Below are 17204 nucleotides of genomic sequence, written 5' to 3'. Positions count from 1 at the left end.
GGGCCATTTGTGGATAAATTTTGGACTATCCAATGGAAAGATCCCCAAAGGAAAACAAATGCCCTGAATCCAGCTCTTCCTCACTACAACCCATTCCCCTGCAGTTGCCTTATCCTTCAGACACATCACACATCTCTGTGTGGGAGATCCATCTCCTGGCATCTCCTGGCATCTCCTGGCATCTCCTGGCATCTCCTGGCAGTGGGTACTTGGGGGTAAAGGAATCCCAACAAACCCAGGATGACGACGTTAGAATTTTGAAAATCTTGGAGACTTTATACTCGAACATACATATTTCAGTATGAGGACAGAGAAAACAAATGACAGGCAAGGCGTCAAGGGGAGGGGGTGTCCTTAAGTCCAGGCTTCCCGACTCTAGGCCCAGTTCTCCTTCCATAACCCCACGCTGCCTGTGGGCTTGGGAGCTGGAAGCTCGGCGGGTGGTGAGGAGATCGGGGTCCGCCTGGTGGCGTCGGAGGCCCCCTCCTCGCCCAGCCCCCAATCCCCAGCCCCCGTGGGACTCCCAGCCCCGCCCCCTTCCCGTGCGGGCGGTGTCGCTGCGCCGCGGCTACCCGGGCGCGCGCGGGGCAGCGCGGACGCGAGTCGGGCCGAGGGTGACGGGAGGTCGCCGGGCCTCCCGCGCCGCCGCCCCTTGCCTGACGCACAGAGGGGCCGGGACGCGATTTGCCGCGAGTGACTGGAGCCGCTGCCGCCGCCACCGCCGCCCGGGCCCGCTCCGCCCTCAGTCCGCCTTCCTCCCGCCTCGCCCTCCGCCTCCGCTCGCGCCTTGCTCGCGTCCCCGCGTCCTCCCCACCGCCCCGGAACGGCGGGCCGCCAGCGCCAGCGCCAGCCAGGTGAGTGTGGCCGCCGCGCGGCCCGGGCGGCCCGGGCGGGAGGAGCGCGCAGGCCCAACGGCCGGGCAGGGAGCGCGGGCGGGCGGAGGCGGCGGCGGAGGCGGTGGCGGAGGCGGCGGCGGTGGCGGCGGCGGGCCCGGCTTTCTTCCCCAGCGCGGGCCGCGCGACTGAGGGAGGGGCGCCCCCGCCCCGCCGCAGCCCCCGCCGCCACCGCAGACAAAGCGCCAGAGGTGGGAGCCCCGCGGGCGGCTCCTGCCTCCGCGCCGCCTGCCGGGTGCGGTCGCGGCCCGCAAAGCCCGGGCGGCCCGCGCGTCTCCCCTCCTGAGCGCCCTTGTTCATTTCTGGGTGAAAGGGACCCGAATCGTGCAACAGGTACGGGCGTTAATCCTTATTTTCCGGCGGGTCTTGTCCACCCGGCGTGCGGGGACCAGATGTGGCGCCCGGCTCCCGGGCGAGCCCCCGTGTCCAGCGCCCGCGGCTCGCTCCTTTGTGTGGCCGGTGACCAGCCCTGGCCGGCGGGTGGGGGACGCCCGCCCGAGGCCCCCGGGCTGCACCGCGGCTCCTGGACGCCTCCCTTGGGGCGTGAGGCTTGGCTTCTCCCGGGCCTGCGGGCTGTTAACATCCCTCCAGCCTTTGGAGGAGTCACAACGGGAAGGGAGAGCGGGTTGGCAGGATTAGATATCTGGCTGTGTATTTATTTTTGTATGTGAGGTAGACTCATATTGGAAAGGAACCGCAGTCTGGCCGGCTCGTGAGGGTTCCTGTGGCATTTCACCCTGGGATGCACCGTTTGGACCTGGCTGCTGCTGCGACTGCCGCCGTGGTTCTCTTCTTGGTGCTTTGACATCTTTCTCTCTTACACAGACATCACCCAAGAAGTTGGAAGCGCTGTTGAGGGAGTAACTCGATACAGCTATTTGACAGGTCGCCTCTTTCTTAGCATTTTGTTTGTGCCAAGTATACGCACCATGCATGCTAGCATAGGTTGGCAGACCCTCAAATTAAGATCACCACTCAAAATACCCCCATATTGGGAAATAGTAACCCGTAGTTTTTACTGTGGCTTGATGAACCTTATTTGCTTAGATGTGAGAAACTTTTTCTTCCCCCCAAGGAAGAATACAAAATAAAGAACAATTTATCTTTGTTTACATACCTTGGGTCATGCTGTTACCTAGCTGGTTTCATTGGTATGCTATTATAGTATAACAATACTAAATGGAAGGAAAATATCTGCCTTCTGCTTTGAGCAATAAAGTACTTCTTTGTTCTAGAACCAGGAAGCTTTTATACATAATACTTTGTGTGGACAAAAGTTAGTGACTGTCTTTACCCCATGACCAAATTCAGGGAAAAATTCCCAAAGGACTTAGAAAGCATTACACAACTCTATAGATTGTTTTTGTATTCCAAATTCGAGGAAATCATTTTGTTGTATATTTATTCAAACAATCTAGACTAAATTTAACCTTAAAAATTGGGCCTACTCTGTAAATTCCCCAGCATTAGGGAATGAATTGATTGCACTTGAAAGAGTTTACCAAGCATTTTAACTCCTGTGAATAATAATTGGAAGGAGCTGGTGATGGACCTAGAATCTGACAGCAGAATGCAGAACATGGAAAGAGGTAGAGGTTGCAAAGTTCCATCTACTTGTGTTTTAGTTGATTGATAGGCATGTCTGAAAACTAAATGTCCACTAATTTAAAAACAAAATACTATATTTTGGCCTTTTTTTTTTTTTAATGTACTCTATAAAGACTCCTTGAACCTCTCTACTCCCTAAAAACAAACGATATTAATAAGGACTTTTCTTTTGAAGAAATAAAATAATACCAAATTAATCTGATCTGCAGAAAGTTTCTCTGGCATAATTAGTAGTTTCACTTTACTAAAAATACCATTCATCTGTGTAACATCTAACTTCAAAGAGCTCTCATAGCTGTTACAAGCAGCAGGAACAACCTCCTGAAAAAAGTAGGATACTAACTATTAAAAAGTAGCAGAGGGACTTCCCTGGTGGCGCAGTGGTTAAGAATCCGCCTGCCAATGCAGGGAACACGGGGTCGAGCCCTGGTCTGGGAAGATCCCACGTGCCGAGGAGCAACTAAGCCTGTGCGCCAAAACTACTGAGCCTGCGCTCTAGAGCCTGCAACCCACAACTACTGAGCTCGCATGCCACAACTACTGGAGCACGAGTGCCTGGAGCCAATGGTCGGCAACAAGAGAAGCTACTGCAGTGAGAAGCCCGCGCACCGCAATGAAGAGCGGCCCCCGCTAGCCGCAACTAGAGAAAGCCCGCGCGCAGCAACGAAGACCCAACATGGTCAAAAATAAATAAATAAGTAAAGTAGCAGACACTTAAATTTCTAGAATAGTTTTCTTTTATTAAAATGTAACTCATATACTGTAGAATTCGCTTTTTTAACATGTACAATTTAGTGGTTTTAGTGTATTCACAAGGTAGTGCAAACCTCATCACTAATTCAAGGAACGTTTTGAACATCCTGAAGGGAAACCCTCGTACCCATTAGCTGCCACTCCCGTTCCCCTTCATCCGCACTTGGCAGCCACCAGTCTACTTTCTGTCTCTTTGGATTTGCCTATTCTGGACATTTCATATAAATGGAATCACACAATATGTGGCCTTTTGTGTCTTTCACTGAGCGTAATGTTTCCAGGTTTCATGCATATTATGCATGTATCAAGATACTTCCTTCTTATGGCTGAATAATATTCCACGGTATAGATATGCTATATTTTGTTTATCCATTCGTCAGTTGATGGACATTTCAGTTGTTTCCACTTTCTTGGCTAGTATGAGTAATAATGCTATGACCACTCATTTACAAGTTTTTGTGTGGACATGTGTTTTCAGTTCTCTTGGGTATATAATTAGCTGTGGAATTGCTGGGTCACAAGGTAACTGTAACTGTTTGAGGAACTGCCAAACTATTTTCCATAGCTGCTGCATCATTTTACATTCCCACCATCAAAGTATGAGGGTTGCGTTTTCTCCAACACATGTCAAAGTTGTCTTTTCGAAGATAGCCATTCTAGTGGGTGTGAGGCGGTATCTTTTGGTTTTCATTTGCATTTCCCTAATGGCTAATGATGTTGAGCATCTTTATGTTCTTATTGGCAATTTATATATCTTATTTGGAAAAATGTCTGTTTAATTTATAGTAGTTTCTTTCTTTTTTTTTTGTTTTAATGACCTGGCTATTGTAAATAGTGCTACAGTGAACATTGGGGTGCATGTGTCTTTTTGAATTATGGTTTTCTCTGCGTATATGCCCAGTAGTGGGCTTGCTGGGTCATATGGTCATTCTATTTTTACCTTTTTAAGGAACCTCCGTACTGGTCTCCATAGTGGCTGTATCAATTTCCATTCCCACCAACAGTGCAAGAGGGTTCCCTTTTCTGCACACCCTCTCCAGCATTTGTTGTTTGTAGATTTTCTGATGATGCCCATTCTAACTGGTGTGAGGTGATACCTCATGGTGGTTTTGATTTGCATTTCTCTAATAATTAGTGATGTTGAGCAGCTCTTCATGTGCCTCTTGGCCATCTGTATGTCTTCTTTGGAGAAATGTCTATTTAGGTCTTCTGCCCATTTTTGGATTGGGTTGTTTTTTTAATTTTGAGCTGCATAAGCTGTTTATGTATTTTGGAGATTAATCCTTTGTCCATTGATTCATTTGCAAATATTTTCTCCCATTCTGAGGGTTGTCTTTTCATCATGTTTGTAGTTTCCTTTGCTGTGCAAAAGCTTTGAAGTTTCATTAGGTCCCATTTGTTTTCTTTTGTTTTTATTTCCATTACTCTAAGAGGTGGATCAAAAAAGATCTTGCTTTGATTTATGTCAAAGAGTGTTCTTCCTATGTTTTCCTCTAAGAGTTTTATAGTGTCTGGTCTTACATTTAGGTCTCTAATCCATTTTGAGTTTATTTTTGTGTATGGTGTTAGGGAGTGTTCTAATTTCATTCTTTTACATGTAGCTGTCCAATTTTCCCGGCACCATTTATTGAAGAGACTGTCTTTTCTCCATTGTATATTCTTGCCTCCTTTGTCATAGATTAGTTGATCATAGGTGCGTGGGTTTATCTCTGGGCTTTCTATCCTGTTCCATTGATGTATATTTCTGTTTTTGTGCCAGTACCATATTGTCTTGATTACTGTAGCTTTGTAGTATAATCTGAAGTCAGGGAGTCTGATTCCTCCAGATCCGTTTTTTTCCCTCAAGACTGCTTTGGCTGTTCAGGGTCTTTTGTGCCTCCATACAAGTTTTAAGATTTTTCATTCTAGTTCTGTAAAAAATGCCATTGGTAATTTGGTGAGGATTGCATTGAATCTGTAGATTGCTTTGGGTAGTAGAGTCATTTTCACAATATTGATTCTCCCAATCCAAGAACATGGTATATCTCTCCATCTGTTTGTATTGTCCTTAATTTCTTTCATCAGTGTCTTATAGTTTTCTGCATACAGGTCTTCTGTCTCCCTAGGTAGGTTTATTTCTAGGTTATTTTATTCTTTTTGTTGCAGTGATAAATGGGAGTGTTTCCTTAATTTCTCTTTCAGATTTTTCATCATTAGTGTATAGGAATGCAAGAGATTTCTGTACATTAATTTTGTATCCTGCAACTTTACCAAATTCATTGATTAGCTCTACAAGTTTTCTGGTGACATCCTTAGGATTCTCTGTGTATAGTATCACATCATTTGCAAACAGTGACAGTTTTACTTCTTCTTTTCCAATTTGTATTCCTTTTATTTCTTTTTCTTCTCTGATTGCCCTGGTTAGGACTTCCAAAAGTATGTTGAATAATAGTGGTGAGAGTGGACATCCTTGTCTTGTTCCTGATCTTAGAGGAAATGGTTTCAGTTTTTCACCATTGTGAATGATGTTTGCTGTGGGTGTATCGTATATGGCCTTTATTATGTTGAGGTAGGTTCCCTCTCTGCCCATTTTCTGGAGAGTTTTTATCATAAATGGTGTTGAATTTCGTCAAAAGCTTTTTCTGCATCTATTGAGATGATCAGATGGTTTTTATTCTTCAGTTTGTTAATATGGTGTATCACATTGATTGATCTGTGTATACTGAAGAATCCTTGCATCCCTGGGATAAATCCCACTTGATCATGGTGTATGATCCTTTTAATGTGTTGCTGGATTCTGTTTGCTAGTGTTTTGTTGAGGATTTTTGCATCTATATTCATCAGTGATGTTGGTCTGTAATTTTCTTTTTTTGTAGTATCTTTGTCTGGTTTTGGTATCAGGGTGATGGTGGCCTCATAGAATGAGTTTGGGAGTGTTCCTTCGTCTGCAATGTTTTGGAAGAGTTTGAGAAGGATGGGTGTTAGGTCTTCTCTAAATGTTTGATAGAATTCACCTGTGAAGCCATCTGGTCCTGGACTTTTGTTTGTTGGAAGATTTTTCATCACAGTTTCAATTTCATTACTTGTGATTGGTCTGTTCATATTTTTTATTTCTTCCTGGTTCAGTCTTGGAAGGTTATACCTTTCTAAGAATTTGTCCATTTCTTCCAGGTTGTCCATTTTATTGGCATAGAGTTGCTTGTAGTAGTCTCTTAGGATGCTTTATATTTCTGTGGTGTCTGTTGTAACTTCTCCTTTTTCATTTCTGATTTTATTGATTGGAGTCCTCTCCCTCTTTTTCTTCATGAGTCTGGCTAATGGTTTATCAATTTTGTTTATCTTCTCAAAGAACCAGCTTTTAGTTTTATTGATCTTTGCTATTGTTTTCTTTGTTTCTATTTCATTTATTTCTGCTCTGATCTTTATGATTTCTTTCCTTCTGCTAACTTTGGGTTTTGTTTGTTCTTCTTTCTCTAATTCCTTTAGGTGTAAGGTTAGATTGTTTATTTGAGATATTTGTTGTTTCTTAAGGTAGGATTGTATTGCTATAAACTTCCTTCTTAGAACTGCTTTTGCTGCATCCCATAGGTTTTGGGTCGTTGTGTTTTCATTGTGATTTGCTTCTAAGTAGTTTTTGATTTCCTCTTTGATTTCTTCAGTGATCTCTTGGTTATTTAGTAACGTATTGTTTAGCCTCCATGTGTTTGTGTATTTTACGGTTTTTTTCCTGTAATTGATTTCTAATCTCATAGTGTTGTGGTCACAAAAGATGCTTGATATGATTTCAATTTTCTTAAATTTACTGAGGCTTGATTTGTGACCCAAGATGTGATCTATCCTGGAGAATGTTCCATGTGCACTTGAGAAGAAAGTGTAATCTGCTGTTTCTGGATGGAATGTCCTATAAATATCAATTAAATCTATTTGGTCTATTGTGTCATTTAAAGCTTGTGTTTCCTTATTAAGTTTCTGTTTGGATGATCTGTCCATTGGTGTAAGTGAGGTGTTAAAGGCCCCCACTATTATTGTGTTACTGTTGATTTCCTCTTTTTTAGCTGTTAGCAGTTGCCTTATGTATTGAGGTGCTCCTATGTTGGGTGCATATGTATTTATAATTGTTATATCTTCTTCTTGGATTGATCCCTTGATCATTATGTAGTGTCCTTCCTTGTCTCCTGTAACATTCTTTTTTTTAAAGTCTATTTTATCTGATATGAGAATTGCTACTCCAGCTTTCTTTTGATTTCCATTTGCATGGAATATCTTTTTCCATCCCCTCACTTTCAGTTTGTATGTGTCCCTAGGTCTGAAGTGGGTCTCTTGTAGACAGCATATATATGGATATTGTTTTTATATGGGTCTCCATTCAGCGAGCCTGTGCCTTTTGGTTGGAGCATTTAATCCATTCACGTTTAAGGTAATTATCGATATGTATGTTCCTATTACCATTTTCTTAATTGTTTTAGGTTTGTGTTTGTAGGTCCTTTTCTTCTCTTGTGTTTCTCTCTTAGAGAAGTTCCTTTAGCATTTGTTGTAGAGCTGCTTTGGTGGTGCTGAATTCTCTTAGCTTTTGCTTGTCTGTAAAGCTTTTGATTTTTCCATCGAATCTGAATGAGATCCTTGGCGGGTAGGGTAATCTTGGTTGTAGATTCTTCCCTTTCATCACTTTAAGTATATCATGCCACTCCCTTCTGGCTTGTAGAGTTTCTGCTGAGAAATCAGCTGTTAACCTTATGGGAGTTCCCTTGTATGTTATTTGTTGTTTTTCCCTTGCTGCTTTCAGTAATTTTTTTTTTTTGTCTTTAATTTTTGCCAATTTGATTACTATGTGTCTCGGCATGTTTCTCCTTGGGTTTATCCTATATGGGACTCTCTGCGCTTCCTGGACTTGGGTGGCTATTTCCTTTCCCACGTTAGGGAATTTTTCTACTATAATCTGTTCAAATATTTTCTTGGGTCCTTTCTCTCTATATTCTCCTTCTGGCACCCCATAATGCGAATGTTGCATTTAATGTTGTCCCAGAGGTCTCTTAGGCTGTCTTCATTTGTTTTCGTTCTTTTTTCTTTATTCTGTTTCACAGCAGTGAATTCCACCATTCTGTCTTCCAGGTCAGTTATCCGTTCTTCTGCCTCAGTTATTCTGCTATTGATTCCTTCTAGTGTATTTTTCATTTCAGTTATTGTATTGTGCATCTCTGTTTGTTCTTTAATTCTTCTAGGTCTTTGTTAAACATTTCTTGCATCTTCTGGATCTTTGCCTCCATTCTTTTTTCCAAGGTCCTGGACCATCTCACTATCATTATTCTGAATTCTTTTTCTGGAAGGTTGCCTATCTCCACTTCCTTTAGTTGTTTTTCTGGGGTTTTATCTTGTTCCTTCATCTGGTACATAGCCCTCTGCCTTTTCATCTTGTCTATTTTTCTGTGAATGTGGTTTTTGTTCCACAGGCTGCAGGATTTAGGCTGCAGGATTGTAGTTCTTCTTGCTTCTGCTGTCTGCCCTCTGGTGGATGAGGCTATCTAAGAGGCTTGTGCAAGTTTCCTGGTGGATGAGGCTATCTAAGAGGCTTGTGCAAATTTCCTGATGGGAGGGACTGGTGGTGCGTAGAGCTGGGTGTTGCTCTGGCGGGCAGAGCTCAGTAAAACTTTAATCCGCTTGTCTGCTGATGGGTGGGGTTGGGTTCCCTCCAGTTGGTTGTTTGGCCTGAGGCGACCCAACACTGGAGCCTCCCTGGGCTCTTTGGTAAGGCTAATGGTGGACTCTGGGAGGGCTCACGCCAAGGAGTACTTCCCAGAACTTCTGCTGCCAGTGTCCTTGTCCTCACGGTGAGCCACACCCCCGCCTCTGCAGGAGACCCTCCAACACTAGCAGGTAGGTGTGGTTCAGTCTCCTGTGGGGTAATTGTTCCTTCCCCTGGGTCCCGATGCACACACTAGTTTGTGTGTGCCCTCCAAGAGTGGAGTCTGTTTCCCCCAGTCCTGCAATCAAATCCCACTAGCCTTCAAAGTCTGATTCTCTAGGAATTCCTCCTCCCGTTGCCAGACCCCCAGGTTGGGAAGCCTGACGGGCTCAGAACCGTCACTCCAGTGGGTGGACTTCTGTGGTATAAGTGTTCTCCAGTTTGTGAGTCACCCACCAAGCAGTTATGGGATTTGATTTTATTGTGATTTTGCCCCTCCTACCATCTCATTTGGCTTCTCCTTTGTCTTTGGATGTGGGGTATCTTTTTTGGTGAGTTCCAGTGTCTTCCTGTTGATGATTGTTCAGCAGTTAGTTGTGGTTCCAGTGCTCTCACAAGAGGGAGTGAGAGCACGTCCTTCTACTCTGCTGTCTTGAACCAAATTCGTAGTTTGTAAGTTTATGTTTTCACACATATTTTCTCATTTAGTCTTTGAAATAACACTGTAAAATGTTTATCCCTATTTTAATGCTAGGAAACTAAGGTTCAAAGAGGTTAAATAATTTACTCATTTTTTAACCTTATGGAGTTAATAAGAGTCAGGGTCTGAATGTAAACTCAGGTCTTCTGACTCTGCTTCCTGCATTCTTGCCACTTTATGAGGCATACAGAAGTTAAACTGTGTTTGCAGATTTGCTTGGCTAATCATTGACAGAGTAGGACGAAAATAAATGAGACCAAACAACAACAAAAAGCAGGTGTTGTGGCCACACTGCCTCATGTTCTCCAGGTTTTGTTATACTTTTTCGAATAAATTCTTTGATTTCTCCTGTCCTAATAAGGTAGATATGATTTCCATATTTTCTTTGGGGAAACAAACCTAGTAACAGCTTCTTACTGGCATAGCTAATTCTAGAACCCACTGTTCACTGAGTCATTGCACTGTCTATACCCCTGGAGCTTCCATGTTCTCTATTTTCCCACTAATTTGTACCCTTTAACCTTAGAGTAATTGAATAATTTCACAGTTTTCATAAACATTAAGATATTTCTGGGTTACACAAATTAACTTTTATTTTTGAACAGGGCAGTTTGCCAGATTCACTTTGAAGTGCAGGATTACTAAGGTATATATTTCAGTTTTTATGTGCTACTTACTCTGTATCAGACATAGCAGGTTTGTGAAATTCTCAGTTCCCTAGAGGGTAGGTAGAGGCCACATGTTATTTATTCATCTTTGCATATCCATTGTCTACCATTGTGCTCAGACATGTCATAAGAGGTACTCTAACCTTTGTTGAATGAATGAATACAAATGCATTTTTTTTTAATAGCCAAAAAAAAAAAATTCAATAAATATTATCCGGTACTCTTTCTTAGAATAAAGGCAGTGCAAATTCTAGATAAAGAAAATATTTCTTATCCCTGGCATATGACCTAAAAAATAATAAATGATAAAAATTAGAACTTGACTTAAAACAACACTGTCTTATGGAAGGAAGTACATGTTCCATCCTGGGATTAAAAAAATAGGCTCTAAGTACCTGGTGGCTGGCACAAGTGCTTGCTTAGCTCAGTGCCCACATGTAGGATTGTACCCTAAGTGTTTGTTAGATAAATGAATGCCCAATGAGTGAATAGAAGAATTAGTTTTCACTATAACAAGTAGAGGAGATACATCAAATGGCTATTAGGCCCTACTTTTCATTTGTGTATTTTAATTGTCAAATATGATACATGTTAATCATAAAAATTCAAATAATACAGGAGTATATAGAGTAAAAGTAAAAAATCTCACTTCACTATTTGTCCCCTTCCCTTCCTTCACCCCAAAGACCAATTCTGTCCCACTGTTTGTTAACAGTTTGGGGTTTATATTTCCAAACCTGTATCTTTGCATTTATGTGTATATATGTACAAATACACACTGAATACACCTGTATGCCATACTTAGTACATACATGTGTATTCAGTGGTTTTTCTTATATAAAAGAGATCATACTACACATATTTCTTTGTTTTTCACTTAAATTAAGACATTTGCCTCTATAATCACAAAGGATAAACATAATATTTATGTCTCACTTTTAGTTTACTATTCTTGAGTGGTTTGGTGTCAAGATTAAGCTAGCCTCTAAGAATGAATTGGGAAACTCTCCTTTTTTCCTCTGTGCTCTGGAATAGTTGAAACTGCCTTGTAAACATTTATTGGCAATCACCTGACAACCTTGCAGGGAGGGAAGAGATCTGGGACAACCTTTCTGATTTTTCCTGTTTTTATTGTTTTATCAAGGTTTGGCCCTTATTTTCTGTTACATTTTTGGTAAACAAGTCCTTCCCCCACATACGTCCCTTCCCCCAGCTCTGATAAATTGACAAACACAAATGATTAAATGAATCGATGGATGCAGGAGTATATGCGCTTTTCTCTTAGATCCGAGGTAGAGTCCTGCTCTAATTGTATAACCTAAGCAAGTTACTTAACTTTTTCAAACTCTGTTTCCTTATCTGTAAAATGGTAATAATCTCTACATCACAGAAATCTTGAAAGTATTAAAGGAGATGTGAGCTAATATATGAAAAACCTCTTGCATCTAACAAAAATGAAAAAATTTATAACACTAATCTGTAATATGCTATACAAATGTAAATTTGTCACTGAGTTTACTGTAAATTGTTTTAGCCTAACAAGAACAAATTTAAGGAGAAAGGATGGTGACGCTAGGGACACTTTCCACTAATAAATTGGAAGGATCTATAAAAATTTCCAGGCCATTTAGAATTTAATTTTGGTAGACAGTTATTTTTAAATACTTGTATGCTTTTGAGGCAGGATAGTAGTGGAAAGTAGTAAACAGACCTGGATTAATTTTGCATTATCACTTATTAGCCTTGTGACTTTGGATAAATTAATTTCTCTCAGTAAAATGGGATAAATACACCTACTTTGTAGGTAGTCATGAGGAAAGAGGTTAATATAGTGCTTGGCATCTAATAGGTATACAAATTGTTAGGGTTTTTTTTCTTTTCACGTAATGAGTGCCCAACAGTGATGAACATGAGGTATTGGGTTCTGTTATTTTAAGGCTATGTGATGTAGTGGCAAGAGTCCTTAAGTTAGAGCTTTAGCATACGTATTACACTGACTAGGCATTGACCTTGGACCAGTCACCTGCTAAGCTCCTTCTGTTTCCTTACCTATAAGAAAAGAGCAAGAGAACTGACACTTATTGAGGATCTATTTTACATGCAATTTACTAGGCAGTTTACAAATCTTACCTCATTTTATCCTCTCAATAATCTTATCAGGTAGAGATGATTGTCATTTCTCAGTTTTATGGGTGAAGAAACAAAGGCACAGGAATTAGCTTTTCTGAGGTCCATTTGGTGGACCCCGCAGTCCTGTCCATGTTCTTTCACTCATTACAGCTATCCCCTCCCGGGACGGTAGGGTGTTCCCCTGCATACAGGGAATACCAAATGAGGAGCATTCTGCAAACTGAAATACTAAGTGTATTAAAAAAGCTAAACCAATGTAGGATGAGACTGTTTATTTATTAATGATTTCCATTAATAAAATACAGAGATTGTTAATGTGTCCTAATGCCTCTGCTTAAGAGTAGTAATTTAAGTTTTTTAATACTTGTGTTGCTCATAATCGCTTTACTTAAATAATTTATTAGGCTTCATTCATTTCCAGTTTGACCAGGTAAAGAAGAGGGGGTAGGGAGTGGTTGTAAAGGGAAAGATAAGCTTTACACCAGTGTTTGATAGTGGTGTGTGTGTATGTATTTATGAATGGACGTATGTATGGAAGAGCTGGGAAGTATAGTTCTCTGGCAGTTTGGCATTTACAGAAACTACAGTTTCTTGGAAAGAAGTAGAGAATATCTGCATTATAATTCATTGTCTGCTACAGGACTTGCAGAGTCATTTAAAAAATGAAACTGCCTTTGTCAGCTGGTTTGTAAAGAGCTATTCCTTATATTCTTGAAAGATAGTAATATTGTCTTTCATTTTATAGGGGTTGCCATTTTATTTGATCAGATTTAGTGATACTGATTTGGCATTTCTGCAAGCCTTGTGCCAGGGATATGCAAAACAAAAAATGCTGTTGAGACATCATAAATTAAATTGTGATTCAGTAATAATATAGAAGGTTTAGAGATTATCTCTTGAGGCTTCAGTATCATTTTTATCCTATTTAGTAGGAGTGGGAATTCCTACGTTTAGATTAGAGAATTTTTTCAGAATAGGCTTGAATTGCTCTTGGTAAATTCTCACTGATACTGCATGCTTGCTATTTTGCAGGATACAGAAAACTGTGAGCTTTATAAGAGTTATACAACATGGTTCTAGTCTTCAAAGAGTTTATATTTAGTTAGGGAGGCAGTGAAGGAGGAGACCAAGTGAAGGGACACAGAGAGTTCTTAAAGCTTGTGTCTGCTCCTTGTAAAATTAGTTTTGCTGCATTGGGCTTTGGTGAGACACTGTAGGTTCTCCTGATGGATACTATCAGAAACATCCCAACTCTTCGAAAACTGGTAGTTGTGTATCTTGTATGTCTTGCTCTTTCTATAGTGTTCTCTTTGCTTTGTAAAAATTACTGTTTGGCCTAAGTACCAAGAATAGTTCCTCTTCCGAGTACTTTTCTGTTTATCTCCTGGGCTGTGGACTGGGTTTTTCTTTTTGTGATGGCTGTTAGAAAGCCAGAGCCAGATTTGTGGCCTACCCCAGAGTAGGCATATAGGTTTTATGCTGTACATTTTTTCAGCTTTTTTCGTGGCATCATTTTTGGTGTTTTCTTTATTCTTCTGCTAATATTTTAAATCTATTAACTTCTTGTAGTTCATGTATTCTTGTCTCATTAATCCTTTTCAGAACGAAATAGGGGTATACGTAAATGAATGTATATGAAATTCATGAAGGAACATATCAAGGCAAACAGATCAATATAGTAGAGAGTAGTATGGCGAATAGGTTTTATTTCATGGGCCAGCTTTGGTTGATAATGATGGCTGCATGGAGGACCGCGTTAAGAAGTAGTTGGAGGCAGTGTGTAGGTTTAGTGGGAAAGGCTCCTGTGATCATTGAGCAGTGTTGTTGTCATGGATATAGGAGTAGTGATGGCATGAGTGTCTGTATTTGCCATCCCTGTTACAGACAGACTCTACAGGATGCTGAATAGCTCAATAGGTGGTGGCTTTTAATTTAAGAGCTAGGTTTTGCTGGGAGGGATAAGGAATTGGGAAACAAGCTGATTTGTTGGGGTTGGGAGTCAGATTGGTTTGGCTGGAATAAAATGTTCTCACTGCATAAGGAGAAATGAGGTTGGTGGGAAAAGTGAGGAAGGGGGTGTGGGTAACTGGTAGGTGGAGGAGATTAGATTTTTTAATCTCCTAAAATTCTCTCTAATTATTCCCCTGTGTTATTTCCAGAGCTTTGCCTGAGTTCAGGTCCTTGTCCTACTTTTAATTTTAAAAGTTAATTGAGTAGGTAATATACTCATATGTTTTAAAATTTAAAAAGTGCAAGAGGACACAATCAAAAGTCTTTTATTTCTGTTCCTCAGCTACAGAGTTCTCTCTACAAAGTCAACCAGTGTTATCAGATTCTTACATATCCTTCCAGAAATATTTTTTGTATACGTATGTGCTTTCCCAACCATTTTACACAAATGATACTTCTGTACCTATGCACATACTGCTTCTTCCATACTATATACACTTTATTCTTTTTTTAAAAAATTAATTAATTAATTTATTTTTGGCTGCGTTGGGTCTTTGTTGCTTCGTGCGGGCTTTCTCTAGTTGCAGCGAGCAGGGGCTACTCTTCGTTGCGGTGTGCGGGCTTCTCATTGCGGTGGCTTCTCTTGTTGCGGAGCATGGGCTCTAGGTGTGCAGGCTTCAGTAGTTGTGGCTCGTGGGCTGTAGAGTGTAGGCTTAGTAGCTGTGGCGCCCAGGCTTAGTTGCTCCGCGGCATGTGGGATCTTCCCAGACCAGGGCTCGAACCCGTGTCCCCTGCATTGGCGGGTGGATTTTTAACCACTGTGCCACCAGGGAAGTCCTTTATTCTTTACCTTATGTCTTTCACTTTACCTTACATCTTTCACTTCTTGGAGATTCTTTTCATATCAGTGCACAAGGAGCTTTCTTGCTTCTTTTTTTTTTTAAATAAACTTTTTGCTTTGGAATAATTTTTTTTTTAAATAAATTTATTTATTTATTTATTTTTGGCTGTGTTGGGTCTTCGTTGCTGCAGGCGGGCTTTCTCCAGTTGCGGCGAGCGGGGGCTACTCTTTGTTGCAGTGCGCGGGCTTCTCATTGCGGTGGCTTCTCTTGTTGCAGAGCACGGGCTCTAGGTGCACGGGCCTCAGTAGTTGTGGCACGCAGGCTCAGTAGTTGTGGCTCGCAGGCTCCAGAGCGCAGGCTCAGTAGCTGTGGCGCACAGGCCTAGTTGCTCCGCGGCATGTGGGATCTTCCTGGACCGGGACTTGAACCCATGTGCCCTGCACTGGTAGCTGCGCCACCAGGGAAGCCCCAATAATTTTAGATTTACAGAAAAGTTGCAAATAGTTTCCATATACACCTCACCCAGTTTCATTTCCCTTTATTTAATATTATTATCTTATTGTGGTACATTTGTCAAAACTAAGAAATCAACATTGGTACGTTAGTGTTAACTAAACTCCAGAGTTTATTTGGATAACACCAGTTTTTCCATTAATGTTCTTTTTCTGTTCCATGATCCCATCCAACACTCCGTAATTACATTTAGTAGTCATTTCTCCTTAGTCTCCTTTGACAGTTTCTCAAGGTTTTTAATGACCTTGACAGTTTTCAGGAGTACCAGTCTATAGACTGTCTCTCAACTTGGGTTTGTCTGATGTTTTCCTCATGATTAGAATGGGGCTATGGATTTTTGGAAATACTGCACAAAGTTGAGTTGTCTTTCTCAATGTCTCAGCAAGGGATATTTACAAGACATCACTGGTGATGTTTAACTTAGATCTCTTGGTTAAGGTGGTGTTTGCCAGGTTTCTCCACTGTAAAATTGCTGTTTTTCCCTTTCCATACTTTATTTTTAGAGGTGAGTCACTAAGTTTAACCTACCCTCAAAGTGGGAGGGGCAATTTAAGGAGCTTTCTTTTTAAAAATGTAATGTTCCTTCAGACGGATGTATCATATATTTTAGTCAACTATTTTCCTATTGATATATATTTAGATGATTTAGTATATTATAATAGTTAAGATAGTAGGCTCTGGAGCTACTCAAATCTTGGCTCACACTAGCTATGTGGTCTTGGGCTAATTTTATTTGGCCTCTTAGTTTCTCCATCTGTACAATATGGATGTTAATAGCACCTGCCTCATGGGATTGTTCAGAAGATTAAATGAGCATATGTGTGAAGTGCTTAGAACAGTGTTTGGCACTATACTAAGTGCTAGATAAATGTTTGCTATTATCATTATTAATTTTTTTGTCCTTAAAATAATACTGCAATGAATAACTTGTTATTTCAACACAATGGTGGGACAGGCAAGTATAGTATAAGATAAATTCCTACAAATGGGTACTTGCATTTGTAATTTTGATAGATATTGCCAAATTTCCCTCCATAGAGGTTGAACCATTTTGTATATCCACCAGGGATATATGAGAATATCTGTGTTTCTGTGTCCCTTTTACCAAATTATTTGATCTTTGCCAATCCATTGATGCATATCTCATATTTTGAATTCATTTGACCATCTTTTCGTTGAGCCATTTAAGAGTTTAGATTTTGATGCTGCTGGTTATGAAACAACTTGTACTTCATAGGCTGGGAAGTGATAAAAAAATTGTTGTTTGGGGAAAATAATTACAGTAACTAGAAAAGGCATAGTTTGGACCTGGGAGAGACTAGAAGAAGTACGGCTGTTGCAAGATGGACAATCTGTGAAGTGGGACACCCAGTTGCTGGCCTCTCTTCCAGTGTGGCAGCATGGTGTCTTGTTAATTGTTTTAGAAGGAATCTCCATCTTACATTTGCAGCCAGCAATGAGTGAAGCTGCAGGGGTGGAGGTTGGAAG

The 17204-nt window shown here is 41.0% G+C and overlaps 1 protein-coding gene across 4 annotated transcripts in view; it reads left to right on the top strand.

The window, feature by feature from the left end:
• The first annotated feature begins 583 nt into the window (after positions 1-583).
• SESTD1 (SEC14 and spectrin domain containing 1) overlaps positions 584-17204 on the top strand; it is a 151332-nt gene continuing 134711 nt past the window's right edge. For 2 of the 4 annotated variants that reach the window (XM_061185440.1, XM_061185474.1), the window contains exon 1: positions 584-854. The gene's annotated coding sequence lies outside the window, so the exon portion shown is untranslated. Of the gene's footprint in view, positions 855-1083; positions 1227-8924; positions 9105-17204 lie in introns of those variants that run through there. The other 2 variants (XM_061185467.1, XM_061185449.1) reach the window with 2 other exon arrangements.

This window comes from Eubalaena glacialis, chromosome 1, assembly GCF_028564815.1.
Source record: "Eubalaena glacialis isolate mEubGla1 chromosome 1, mEubGla1.1.hap2.+ XY, whole genome shotgun sequence".
In the NCBI taxonomy this organism is placed as follows: Eukaryota; Metazoa; Chordata; class Mammalia; order Artiodactyla; family Balaenidae; genus Eubalaena; species Eubalaena glacialis.
Note: the sequence above shows the minus strand (reverse complement) of the source record. Positions and strands in the feature narration are given on the sequence as shown.